This window comes from Anopheles marshallii, assembly GCF_943734725.1.
Source record: "Anopheles marshallii chromosome X unlocalized genomic scaffold, idAnoMarsDA_429_01 X_unloc_117, whole genome shotgun sequence".
NCBI classification, from domain to species: domain Eukaryota; kingdom Metazoa; phylum Arthropoda; class Insecta; order Diptera; family Culicidae; genus Anopheles; species Anopheles marshallii.
The window spans coordinates 35,001-47,500 of NW_026525688.1; the positions used below are offsets into that span (position 1 = coordinate 35,001).

The following is a 12,500-nucleotide window of genomic DNA, read 5'->3' on the forward strand; positions in this document are numbered from 1 at the left end:
GTTAGCACGATCACGGGCACAAAAACTACCGTTTCCGTCCACTTCCGGCCCGATTGGACCGGATTTTTACGCAAACTCACGATACACACACACTGTTGTTGTTGTTGTTGTTGTTGTATTTCTTTGCGCAAATTTGCCACTCCGTATTTCGGGCCGAATTTCACCGGCAAACACTGTCTATCACTCTTAATCGCTTAAATGGCGTCCAATCTCGCTTTTTCACCGAAAACCGCACCGAAAAAGGTCTATTTTGCCCGTTTTTATAGCGGAAATAGTTCCCCATACAAAATGTATGGGGAATGTTTTTTTGCTTATTTTCCGTATTATCGCACCGATTTTCACGCGGTTTTCACTCGATTCACTTAAAACTTGCACTTAACAACGGATTATAACTAAAATCCAGTCTCTCTAAACGATTTTTGCACACAAATTTTCCTTCTCACTGCGGAGCAAAACACGCCATGTCCAAACAGCTCGACTGCTCGAATGTCACCACACAGGGATAACTGGCTTGTGGCCGCCAAGCGTTCATAGCGACGTGGCTTATTGATCCTTCGATGTCGGCTCTTCCTATCATTGTGAAGCAAAATTCACCAAGCGTAGGATTGTTCACCCTTTCAAGGGAACGTGAGCTGGGTTTAGACCGTCGTGAGACAGGTTAGTTTTACCCTACTGGTGTGTGCTGTATGCTGCTATCTTAACGGAATTCCTGTGCAGTACGAGAGGAACCACAGGTACGGACCACTGGCTCAATACTAGTTCGACCGGACTTTGGTATGACGCTACGTCCGCTGGATTATGCCTGAACGCCTCTAAGGTCGTATCCAATCCGAGCTGATAGCGCATCATAAACCCATTAGGTGATCGGAAGCTAGCGGGCTTAACAACCCTCTGAGATCCGTCGGTGCTGCCCCGTGCACACTGCCGTCTCATCCCCGCTATAGCACTAGACTGAGCCGCAACGGGCGGGTGTACGCTGCACGTGGAAGTACCTTATCACAGGGAACCCTGGTGGCTGTGCTCCCGTCGACCGTGGATACAACTAGTTTCGACACCTTCGACCGCCCGCAAACGACGGGACTACAGGCTGGGAGCTGCGAGTTGTAGAGATGCGTTCGCATCGATCCTCTCAGGCGACCCATGCTTGGTGGTGAAGTGGTTAGTTCGTGGAGTATAGGCTTGCTGCACTCGACAAGAGTGCTGCTTGCAAGGCTGTGGTGGTACGTATGGTAGTTGATGAGCATAGGCTTGCTGCACTCGACAAGAGTGCTGCTTGCAAGCCTATGGGTGGTGTGGTGTGTGGTGCATGATTAGCCTTTCAAGGAAGATGTGTCCTTGGGGCTAATCGGTTATTTTTATAAGTCCGGGAAACCTTTCTCGTCGGGATTCTTATCCTAAGCAACCACGAAAGCTTCCAAGAGTTGAAACATTGCCTATCAAGTAGGCCGTACCAGCCCATAGCAAACCAACCAAGATAATCTAACAGGCCAAGATTGGTTGGAGACTTCAAAATGTTGCTAAGTCCATGGCCACCATAAGCCATTTCTATCAAGAAGGCCATGGACAGTGCTTAGCAACCACGAAAGCGCCCAAGAGTTGAAACATTGCCTATCAAGTAGGCCGTACCGGCCCATAGCAACCCAACCAAGATAATCTAACAGGCCAAGATTGGTTGGAGATTTCAAAATTTGGCTAAGTCCATGGCCACCATAAGCCATTTCTACCAAGAAGGCCATGGACAGTGCTTAGCAACCACGAAAGCTTCCAAGAGTTGAAACATTGCCTATCAAGTAGGCCGTAGCAGCCCATAGCAACCCAACCAAGATACTCTAACAGGCCAAGATTGGTTGGAGATTTCAAAATTTGGCTAAGTCCATGGCCACCATAAGCCATTTCTACCAAGAAGGCCATGGACAGTGCTTAGCAACCACGAAAGCGCCCAAGAGTTGAAACATTGCCTATCAAGTAGGCCGTACCAGCCCATAGCAAACCAACCAAGATAATCTAACAGGCCAAGATTGGTTGGAGACTTCAAAATGTTGCTAAGTCCATGGCCACCATAAGCCATTTCTATCAAGAAGGCCATGGACAGTGCTTAGCAACCACGAAAGCGCCCAAGAGTTGAAACATTGCCTATCAAGTAGGCCGTACCGGCCCATAGCAACCCAACCAAGATAATCTAACAGGCCAAGATTGGTTGGAGATTTCAAAATTTGGCTAAGTCCATGGCCACCATAAGCCATTTCTATCAAGAAGGCCACGAACAGTGCTTAGCAACCACGAAAGCTTCCAAGAGTTGAAACATTGCCTATCAAGTAGGCCGTAGCAGCCCATAGCAACCCAACCAAGATACTCTAACAGGCCAAGATTGGTTGGAGATTTCAAAATTTTGCTAAGTCCATGGCCACCATAAGCCATTTCTATCAAGAAGGCCACGAACAGTGCTTAGCAACCACGAGAGCTTCCAAGAGTTGAAACATTGCCTATCAAGTAGGCCGTACCAGCCCATAGCAACCCAACCAAGATACTCTAACAGGCCAAGATTGGTTGGAGACTTCAAAATTTTGCTAAGTCCATGGCCACCATAAGCCATTTCTATCAAGAAGGCCATGGACAGTGCTTAGCAACCACGAAAGCTTCCAAGAGTTGAAACATTGCCTATCAAGTAGGCCGTAGCAGCCCATAGCAACCCAACCAAGATAATCTAACAGGCCAAGATTGGTTGGAGATTTCAAAATTTGGCTAAGTCCAGATTTTTTTACCCTTCGGGAAAACAACCCTAGTTCACCAAGTTGAACGCGAAAAACTGTCCATAGGATACGCACAAAACGTTTATTGAGTTGGTCACCATATGTGGAAATTATGGTGAAAATAAGCCAAGTTCCGGAGTTTTTAACTCACACGAAACCACGAAAAACTTTCATTAGGAAAACTTGGTTGGAGCACCCTACTGCAGAACACACCGACATGGACGAAAGGGTCGACTGGCCAAGAGAAAAAATTTTTGCGGGACCACTCAAAACATCATAGTTAGACCTAGCAAATGATGAAAAGTGAAACCCGCGATCGATTGGAGAAACCTTATTTTACACTGAAAAATTCCACATAAGGAAAATATGTATGGAGCACCCTACTGCAGAGCACACCGACAGGGCCGGGAAGGAAGGCCCGGTCCAAGAAAAAATTTTTGCGGGACCACTCAAAACATCATAGTTAGACCTAGCAAATGATGAAAAGTGAAACCCGCGATCGATTGGAGAAACCTTATTTTACACTGAAAAATTCCACATAAGCAAAATTTGTATGGAGCACCCTACTGCAGAACACACCGACAGGGCCGGGAAGGAAGGCCCGGTCCAAGAAAAAATTTTTGCGGGACCACTCAAAACATCATAGTTAGACCTAGCAAATGATGAAAAGTGAAACCCGCGATCGATTGGAGAAACCTTATTTTACACTGAAAAATTCCACATAAGGAAAATTTGTATGGAGCACCCTACTGCAGAGCACACCGACAGGGCCGGGAAGGAAGGCCCGGTCCAAGAAAAAATTTTTGCGGGACCACTCAAAACATCATAGTTAGACCTAGCAAATGATGAAAAGTGAAACCCGCGATCGATTGGAGAAACCTTATTTTACACTGAAAATTCCACATAAGGAAAATTTGTATGGAGCACCCTACTGCAGAGCACACCGACAGGGCCGGGAAGGAAGGCCCGGTCCAAGAAAAAATTTTTGCGGGACCACTCAAAACATCATAGTTAGACCTAGCAAATGATGAAAAGTGAAACCCGCGATCGATTGGAGAAACCTTATTTTACACTGAAAAATTCCACATAAGGAAAATTTGTATGGAGCACCCTACTGCAGAGCACACCGACAGGGCCGGGAAGGAAGGCCCGGTCCAAGAAAAAATTTTTGCGGGACCACTCAAAACATCATAGTTAGACCTAGCAAATGATGAAAAGTGAAACCCGCGATCGATTGGAGAAACCTTATTTTACACTGAAAAATTCCACATAAGGAAAATTTGTATGGAGCACCCTACTGCAGAGCACACCGACAGGGCCGGGAAGGAAGGCCCGGTCCAAGAAAAAATTTTTGCGGGACCACTCAAAACATCATAGTTAGACCTAGCAAATGATGAAAAGTGAAACCCGCGATCGATTGGAGAAACCTTATTTTACACTTAAAATTCCACATAAGGAAAATTTGTATGGAGCACCCTACTGCAGAGCACACCGACAGGGCCGGGAAGGAAGGCCCGGTCCAAGAAAAAATTTTTGCGGGACCACTCAAAACATCATAGTTAGACCTAGCAAATGATGAAAAGTGAAACCCGCGATCGATTGGAGAAACCTTATTTTACACTGAAAATTCCACATAAGGAAAATTTGTATGGAGCACCCTACTGCAGAGCACACCGACAGGGCCGGGAAGGAAGGCCCGGTCCAAGAAAAAATTTTTGCGGGACCACTCAAAACATCATAGTTAGACCTAGCAAATGATGAAAAGTGAAACCCGCGATCGATTGGAGAAACCTTATTTTACACTGAAAAATTCCACATAAGGAAAATTTGTATGGAGCACCCTACTGCAGAGCACACCGACAGGGCCGGGAAGGAAGGCCCGGTCCAAGAAAAAATTTTTGCGGGACCACTCAAAACATCATAGTTAGACCTAGCAAATGATGAAAAGTGAAACCCGCGATCGATTGGAGAAACCTTATTTTACACTGAAAAATTCCACATAAGCAAAATTTGTATGGAGCACCCTACTGCAGAACACACCGACAGGGCCGGGAAGGAAGGCCCGGTCCAAGAAAAAATTTTTGCGGGACCACTCAAAACATCATAGTTAGACCTAGCAAATGATGAAAAGTGAAACCCGCGATCGATTGGAGAAACCTTATTTTACACTGAAAAATTCCACATAAGGAAAATTTGTATGGAGCACCCTACTGCAGAACACACCGACAGGGCCGGGAAGGAAGGCCCGGTCCAAGAAAAAATTTTTGCGGGACCACTCAAAACATCATAGTTAGACCTAGCAAATGATGAAAAGTGAAACCCGCGATCGATTGGAGAAACCTTATTTTACACTGAAAAATTCCACATAAGGAAAATTTGTATGGAGAACCCTACTGCAGAACACACCGACAGGGCCGGGAAGGAAGGCCCGGTCCAAGAAAAAATTTTTGCGGGACCACTCAAAACATCATAGTTAGACCTAGCAAATGATGAAAAGTGAAACCCGCGATCGATTGGAGAAACCTTATTTTACACTGAAAAATTCCACATAAGGAAAATTTGTATGGAGCACCCTACTGCAGAGCACACCGACAGGGCCGGGAAGGAAGGCCCGGTCCAAGAAAAAATTTTTGCGGGACCACTCAAAACATCATAGTTAGACCTAGCAAATGATGAAAAGTGAAACCCGCGATCGATTGGAGAAACCTTATTTTACACTGAAAAATTCCACATAAGGAAAATTTGTATGGAGAACCCTACTGCAGAACACACCGACAGGGCCGGGAAGGAAGGCCCGGTCCAAGAAAAAATTTTTGCGGGACCACTCAAAACATCAAAGTTAGACCTAGCAAATGATGAAAAGTGAAACCCGCGATCGATTGGAGAAACCTTATTTTACACTGAAAAATTCCACATAAGCAAAATTTGTATGGAGCACCCTACTGCAGAGCACACCGACAGGGCCGGGAAGGAAGGCCCGGTCCAAGAAAAAATTTTTGCGGGACCACTCAAAACATCATAGTTAGACCTAGCAAATGATGAAAAGTGAAACCCGCGATCGATTGGAGAAACCTTATTTTACACTGAAAAATTCCACATAAGCAAAATTTGTATGGAGCACCCTACTGCAGAGCACACCGACAGGGCCGGGAAGGAAGGCCCGGTCCAAGAAAAAATTTTTGCGGGACCACTCAAAACATCATAGTTAGACCTAGCAAATGATGAAAAGTGAAACCCGCGATCGATTGGAGAAACCTTATTTTACACTGAAAAATTCCACATAAGGAAAATTTGTATGGAGCACCCTACTGCAGAACACACCGACAGGGCCGGGAAGGAAGGCCCGGTCCAAGAAAAAATTTTTGCGGGACCACTCAAAACATCATAGTTAGACCTAGCAAATGATGAAAAGTGAAACCCGCGATCGATTGGAGAAACCTTATTTTACACTGAAAAATTCCACATAAGCAAAATTTGTATGGAGCACCCTACTGCAGAGCACACCGACAGGGCCGGGAAGGAAGGCCCGGTCCAAGAAAAAATTTTTGCGGGACCACTCAAAACATCATAGTTAGACCTAGCAAATGATGAAAAGTGAAACCCGCGATCGATTGGAGAAACCTTATTTTACACTGAAAAATTCCACATAAGGAAAATTTGTATGGAGCACCCTACTGCAGAACACACCGACAGGGCCGGGAAGGAAGGCCCGGTCCAAGAAAAAATTTTTGCGGGACCACTCAAAACATCATAGTTAGACCTAGCAAATGATGAAAAGTGAAACCCGCGATCGATTGGAGAAACCTTATTTTACACTGAAAAATTCCACATAAGCAAAATTTGTATGGAGCACCCTACTGCAGAGCACACCGACAGGGCCGGGAAGGAAGGCCCGGTCCAAGAAAAAATTTTTGCGGGACCACTCAAAACATCATAGTTAGACCTAGCAAATGATGAAAAGTGAAACCCGCGATCGATTGGAGAAACCTTATTTTACACTGAAAAATTCCACATAAGCAAAATTTGTATGGAGCACCCTACTGCAGAGCACACCGACAGGGCCGGGAAGGAAGGCCCGGTCCAAGAAAAAATTTTTGCGGGACCACTCAAAACATCATAGTTAGACCTAGCAAATGATGAAAAGTGAAACCCGCGATCGATTGGAGAAACCTTATTTTACACTGAAAAATTCCACATAAGCAAAATTTGTATGGAGCACCCTACTGCAGAGCACACCGACAGGGCCGGGAAGGAAGGCCCGGTCCAAGAAAAAATTTTTGCGGGACCACTCAAAACATCATAGTTAGACCTAGCAAATGATGAAAAGTGAAACCCGCGATCGATTGGAGAAACCTTATTTTACACTGAAAAATTCCACATAAGCAAAATTTGTATGGAGCACCCTACTGCAGAGCACACCGACAGGGCCGGGAAGGAAGGCCCGGTCCAAGAAAAAATTTTTGCGGGACCACTCAAAACATCATAGTTAGACCTAGCAAATGATGAAAAGTGAAACCCGCGATCGATTGGAGAAACCTTATTTTACACTGAAAAATTCCACATAAGGAAAATTTGTATGGAGCACCCTACTGCAGAACACACCGACAGGGCCGGGAAGGAAGGCCCGGTCCAAGAAAAAATTTTTGCGGGACCACTCAAAACATCATAGTTAGACCTAGCAAATGATGAAAAGTGAAACCCGCGATCGATTGGAGAAACCTTATTTTACACTGAAAAATTCCACATAAGCAAAATTTGTATGGAGCACCCTACTGCAGAGCACACCGACAGGGCCGGGAAGGAAGGCCCGGTCCAAGAAAAAATTTTTGCGGGACCACTCAAAACATCATAGTTAGACCTAGCAAATGATGAAAAGTGAAACCCGCGATCGATTGGAGAAACCTTATTTTACACTGAAAAATTCCACATAAGCAAAATTTGTATGGAGCACCCTACTGCAGAGCACACCGACAGGGCCGGGAAGGAAGGCCCGGTCCAAGAAAAAATTTTTGCGGGACCACTCAAAACATCATAGTTAGACCTAGCAAATGATGAAAAGTGAAACCCGCGATCGATTGGAGAAACCTTATTTTACACTGAAAAATTCCACATAAGGAAAATTTGTATGGAGCACCCTACTGCAGAACACACCGACAGGGCCGGGAAGGAAGGCCCGGTCCAAGAAAAAATTTTTGCGGGACCACTCAAAACATCATAGTTAGACCTAGCAAATGATGAAAAGTGAAACCCGCGATCGATTGGAGAAACCTTATTTTACACTGAAAAATTCCACATAAGCAAAATTTGTATGGAGCACCCTACTGCAGAGCACACCGACAGGGCCGGGAAGGAAGGCCCGGTCCAAGAAAAAATTTTTGCGGGACCACTCAAAACATCATAGTTAGACCTAGCAAATGATGAAAAGTGAAACCCGCGATCGATTGGAGAAACCTTATTTTACACTGAAAAATTCCACATAAGGAAAATTTGTATGGAGAACCCTACTGCAGAACACACCGACAGGGCCGGGAAGGAAGGCCCGGTCCAAGAAAAAATTTTTGCGGGACCACTCAAAACATCAAAGTTAGACCTAGCAAATGATGAAAAGTGAAACCCGCGATCGATTGGAGAAACCTTATTTTACACTGAAAAATTCCACATAAGCAAAATTTGTATGGAGCACCCTACTGCAGAGCACACCGACAGGGCCGGGAAGGAAGGCCCGGTCCAAGAAAAAATTTTTGCGGGACCACTCAAAACATCATAGTTAGACCTAGCAAATGATGAAAAGTGAAACCCGCGATCGATTGGAGAAACCTTATTTTACACTGAAAAATTCCACATAAGCAAAATTTGTATGGAGCACCCTACTGCAGAGCACACCGACAGGGCCGGGAAGGAAGGCCCGGTCCAAGAAAAAATTTTTGCGGGACCACTCAAAACATCATAGTTAGACCTAGCAAATGATGAAAAGTGAAACCCGCGATCGATTGGAGAAACCTTATTTTACACTGAAAAATTCCACATAAGGAAAATTTGTATGGAGCACCCTACTGCAGAACACACCGACAGGGCCGGGAAGGAAGGCCCGGTCCAAGAAAAAATTTTTGCGGGACCACTCAAAACATCATAGTTAGACCTAGCAAATGATGAAAAGTGAAACCCGCGATCGATTGGAGAAACCTTATTTTACACTGAAAAATTCCACATAAGCAAAATTTGTATGGAGCACCCTACTGCAGAGCACACCGACAGGGCCGGGAAGGAAGGCCCGGTCCAAGAAAAAATTTTTGCGGGACCACTCAAAACATCATAGTTAGACCTAGCAAATGATGAAAAGTGAAACCCGCGATCGATTGGAGAAACCTTATTTTACACTGAAAAATTCCACATAAGCAAAATTTGTATGGAGCACCCTACTGCAGAGCACACCGACAGGGCCGGGAAGGAAGGCCCGGTCCAAGAAAAAATTTTTGCGGGACCACTCAAAACATCATAGTTAGACCTAGCAAATGATGAAAAGTGAAACCCGCGATCGATTGGAGAAACCTTATTTTACACTGAAAAATTCCACATAAGCAAAATTTGTATGGAGCACCCTACTGCAGAGCACACCGACAGGGCCGGGAAGGAAGGCCCGGTCCAAGAAAAAATTTTTGCGGGACCACTCAAAACATCATAGTTAGACCTAGCAAATGATGAAAAGTGAAACCCGCGATCGATTGGAGAAACCTTATTTTACACTGAAAAATTCCACATAAGCAAAATTTGTATGGAGCACCCTACTGCAGAGCACACCGACAGGGCCGGGAAGGAAGGCCCGGTCCAAGAAAAAATTTTTGCGGGACCACTCAAAACATCATAGTTAGACCTAGCAAATGATGAAAAGTGAAACCCGCGATCGATTGGAGAAACCTTATTTTACACTGAAAAATTCCACATAAGGAAAATTTGTATGGAGCACCCTACTGCAGAACACACCGACCGGGCCGGGAAGGAAGGCCCGGTCCAAGAAAAAATTTTTGCGGGACCACTCAAAACATCATAGTTAGACCTAGCAAATGATGAAAAGTGAAACCCGCGATCGATTGGAGAAACCTTATTTTACACTGAAAAATTCCACATAAGCAAAATTTGTATGGAGCACCCTACTGCAGAGCACACCGACAGGGCCGGGAAGGAAGGCCCGGTCCAAGAAAAAATTTTTGCGGGACCACTCAAAACATCATAGTTAGACCTAGCAAATGATGAAAAGTGAAACCCGCGATCGATTGGAGAAACCTTATTTTACACTGAAAAATTCCACATAAGCAAAATTTGTATGGAGCACCCTACTGCAGAGCACACCGACAGGGCCGGGAAGGAAGGCCCGGTCCAAGAAAAAATTTTTGCGGGACCACTCAAAACATCATAGTTAGACCTAGCAAATGATGAAAAGTGAAACCCGCGATCGATTGGAGAAACCTTATTTTACACTGAAAAATTCCACATAAGGAAAATTTGTATGGAGCACCCTACTGCAGAACACACCGACAGGGCCGGGAAGGAAGGCCCGGTCCAAGAAAAAATTTTTGCGGGACCACTCAAAACATCATAGTTAGACCTAGCAAATGATGAAAAGTGAAACCCGCGATCGATTGGAGAAACCTTATTTTACACTGAAAAATTCCACATAAGCAAAATTTGTATGGAGCACCCTACTGCAGAGCACACCGACAGGGCCGGGAAGGAAGGCCCGGTCCAAGAAAAAATTTTTGCGGGACCACTCAAAACATCATAGTTAGACCTAGCAAATGATGAAAAGTGAAACCCGCGATCGATTGGAGAAACCTTATTTTACACTGAAAAATTCCACATAAGCAAAATTTGTATGGAGCACCCTACTGCAGAACACACCGACAGGGCCGGGAAGGAAGGCCCGGTCCAAGAAAAAATTTTTGCGGGACCACTCAAAACATCATAGTTAGACCTAGCAAATGATGAAAAGTGAAACCCGCGATCGATTGGAGAAACCTTATTTTACACTGAAAAATTCCACATAAGCAAAATTTGTATGGAGCACCCTACTGCAGAGCACACCGACATGGACGAAAGGGTCGACTGGCTAAGAGAAAAAATTTTTGCGGGACCACTCAAAACATCATAGTTAGACCTAGCAAATGATGAAAAGTGAAACCCGCGATCGATTGGAGAAACCTTATTTTACACTGAAAATTCCACATAAGGAAAATTTGTATGGAGCACCCTGCTGTGGTCACCATCGGTCGAGTTGGTCGAGACGGGCAAAAAATTTTTTTTTCCATATCGTCTCAAAACATGATTTATGGACCTTGTAAATGTTGAAAAGTGAAACGAAATCACTTTTGGAGCGATGAAAATTTTGTATGGGAGGTCCCTACCCGGAACAAATTTTACTAGTAAAGTCATCATTCCGCGACGAGAAATTTGAAAATGGTCAAATATGGTTAAGATGTCATGTTCATTCCCTACTATGGGGGACCAGGTCGTCACGAAAAAATTTTTTTCTCGACCTGGTCAAATGTGGTTCTGCGACGGAGGTTAAACTAATATTGCATAATTTGGCCCAAAAACCCCCCTCTGTCAGATATTGTACCCGTTCAAGAGCAATAGCAGACCACATAAGTTGAGCTTTGAGGTATCTGAAAGTTGAATATAGAGCGAGGTTCTAAGCGAAGGGATAGCTTAACGTTGAGCATTGAACGCAAAAAAGCTTAGAGATAAGCTTAAGATACAAGGGTTGTGGTGCATGAGGCCGCTTAACGTTGAGCTTTGAACGCACATGGCTAGAACTAAGCTAAGAGATACCTATAGTGGTGCATGGAACTGCTCACAAGTTGAGCTTCGAGAAGTCCAAAGGCAAAATGTAGAGCGAGGTTCTAAGCGAAGGGATAGCTTAACGTTGAGCATTGAACGCAAAAAAGCTTAGAGATAAGCTTATTATATAACGATTGTGGTGCAGGACACAGCTTAACGTTGAGCTTTGAACGCACATGGCTAGAACTAAGCTAAGAGATACGGGTAGTGGTGCATGGAACTGCTCACAAGTTGAGCTTCGAGAAGTCCAAAGGCAAAATATAGAGAGAGGTCCTAGCAGCCTAAAAAACTTCTAGGGCCGACAGCTCACAAGTTGAGTTTCGAACGCAATTAGGCTACCCTGGTAGCCTTGATTTGAAAGCATTAAGGCAATGATATGGTAGAATGCCCGATCTTAAACCTATTGACAGAGAATGTGTACGAGTAAGCATAGATGTGGAGGAGCACATACCCTAAACAGTCCCGAAAGATGGTTAGCTAAGTGATGCATCACAAATGGACTTGGCGCACCAAGTTCACACTGAAACACACACGATCGCGTATATTAAAACCTGTTGTGTGGTGCATCACTAATAAAGTTTGGTGCGTCAAACGAACATGAAAGTTGAGCATATTGGGTATGTGTGATAACACACTTTGCACGACAATCGAGAAACCGCATAAGCTCAGTATAACACAGCAGGGGAAGATTGATGAAAACCAGAGCTAATACATGCAACAGGCCGGGAATGCTGCTTCTGAAGGTGGTAGGACCGGTGCACTTATTAGTTAAACCAATCGGCCGATTGAGTTGAAGTCTGGTACCGATCTTTCACTTGACTGTGCCCCATCAACTATTGATGGTAGTGTAGAGGACTACCATGGTTGTGACGGGAAGCGGGAATCAGGGTTCGATTCCGGAGCTAGTAGAGAGTG

General features: G+C 44.7%; 1 pseudogene; it reads left to right on the forward strand.

The window, feature by feature from the left end:
• Positions 1–1,156, forward strand: part of LOC128716855 (large subunit ribosomal RNA) — a 7,171-nt pseudogene extending 6,015 nt beyond the window's left edge.
• Positions 1,157–12,500: the final 11,344 nt, after the last annotated feature.